Raw genomic sequence first — 2,168 nt, 5'->3', positions numbered from 1 at the left:
ATAACATTAATTATTTTGAGGAATTAAGTACGTGTAGTTTTAGTATAATTCGACATTCCATGAAATTCTAGATTATAGAGGTTTTAAGCTTTGCATTCTCTAATTTTGCATTGATACGAACAACGGTATTTTACAAATAGATTACCTTACGGCTAAGTAAATTTTATAACATTTAAAATACCTATAATAGAAGAAAAGAGTATTAAACAATTATTACATACTTTTCACGGAGTAAGATAAATGGGTCATCTATCCATTCCCCAAGCCTAAACTTTCCAACACTACTAAGAAATTACAAATTAGTAAATGAAATCTGAATACAAGTATCAGCAAAGAATCCCGAATAACGAATAAATAATACAACGTACAAATAATCTGTTTTTCGACTTTTTTTCTGCACATTGTTTTGCAGTTCAAATCAATCAATACCGGAAACTTAGTTTTGAACTTATCTTTCACTTTTTTGTAATTTTTTGAAGGAAATCTTACATAAAATAGGGAACACTGGTTCCTTTAGAGGATTTCCACTGCCACGTAGGTTTTCTCCTAGAATTTCTCAAGACATAGAAAACTACTGAAAATTTTTGGGAACAAAAAATTTATAATAATAAGGTGGGAAAATTCAAAAGGGGGGTTTGAGATGGGAATTTAGTGTCCGAGTGGATCGAGGTCACGATAGCTCAAGGGGTAGAGCAGCGGCGTATCTAGCCGAAGATCGTGGGTTCGAATCCCGCTCGTGACACTGCCTTTTTTTCTCAATTAAAAACCTTAATTAATTGAAATTTATAATAATATCTAATAATTCGTAAATATAATAATAGATGTTTCATTTTAGTCGGCGGTAGGTATGTTAAGGAAAATTCTTATATTTTCGCATAAAACTCAATATATACGGTTATTTGAAGGAACAATTCGCAACAGTGAAAGTGCGATTTACGTTATTCGCTTATTGATCAGCAGGTCGGGAGAAAGGTGAGGATTAACGAGAGAGAAAAAATAAAAGGACAATTTTGATGGAGTGAGTGTACCAAAGTGGGGGGCATGATAAAGCGCCAGACGAATCAATGACACCAGACAGATGTACAGTCTACACCGTCCAACCGTCCAAGTGGAGCACACCTTCATTCATCATGCAATTCGTTCGTCAAGTTGAAACAAAAACCAAAAAAGGAAAATCATGACCCACGCGTCGCCACAGACAGCGTGCCAGACGTCACGATTGTGTGAATTTCGGCGAGGAGAATTAGAATTATGCAATGGCGTTTATGAAAAATGTGTTGAACAATAATCGCATATTTAATATCACGTGAACAGTAAAGTATAAAATTGAGTGACCATTTTGACTTTAAATTGTGTGATTTTTTTAGCCAGATTGAAGCCCATTCATTCTTGGCTGCATACTCACCCTAGCTTTGTCTATCACGGTTTAGCAATTGGCAATCTCTACTTAAAAACAAAAATAATAGAACAAAGACCGCCGAAATAAAAACACTCATATTAACCAACTTATAAAATCCATTCTGCTTTTATCCGCTGTGCATTTTCTTATCTAAACTTCAGCCGTTTTTCATTTTTTCAATACATTTCTTAACAAATTCATTAGTTTTCGTGGTCCGCTTGACCAATCAATATCTTTCAATTAATTAAGTTTTTAGTTGAGTTAAAAAAAAGCGACGAATTTGAAAAATGGCAAAAAGGAAGGAAAATTCAAAAGGTGTTGTTGAGATGGGAAGTTCGCGTCCGAGTGGATCGAAGTCACGATAGCTCAAGTGGTTAGAGCGACGGCGTGTTTAGCCGAAGATCGTGGGTTCGAATCCCGCTCGTGTCACTGAGTTTTTTATCTCAAGTAAAAACCTTAATTAATTGAAAGACATTTCTTAACGTAAAACTGGGTGTCGAACTACTCGCGACAAAAATTTTGCCAGTGAATTTAACACCTCAAATACAACAAAAAATTTCGTTTGAAATATGGTCAGATTCTCAATCCTTTCGCAGATATTCTTTTATTTTCTCAACTATTAACTGTTTTGTCATAAATTTACTCGTAGTAATACTACTATTTTCATGTTCTTTTTTAGAAATATAAAAAAAGCGTGTAGAGATTAGTGACCGTTAATCGATAGTTATTCAGATATCGTGAGATGCGGTCGGGTGTGTCACACCCGACC

At 34.7% G+C, this 2,168-nt stretch overlaps 1 non-coding gene across 1 annotated transcript; it reads left to right on the top strand.

The window, feature by feature from the left end:
- Window positions 1-1,754: 1,754 nt before the first annotated feature.
- On the top strand, window positions 1,755-1,828 carry Trnan-guu. Its single transcript has one exon. It is a non-coding gene; the product is annotated as a tRNA-Asn (tRNA).
- The last annotated feature ends 340 nt before the right edge of the window (window positions 1,829-2,168 follow it).

Source organism: Cimex lectularius, unplaced genomic scaffold (genome assembly GCF_000648675.2).
Source record: "Cimex lectularius strain Harlan isolate CLEC.00 unplaced genomic scaffold, Clec_2.1 scaffold41, whole genome shotgun sequence".
NCBI lineage: Eukaryota > Metazoa > Arthropoda > Insecta > Hemiptera > Cimicidae > Cimex > Cimex lectularius.
The sequence above is the reverse complement of the archived record's forward strand: the minus strand, read 5'-3'. Positions and strand labels throughout refer to the sequence as shown.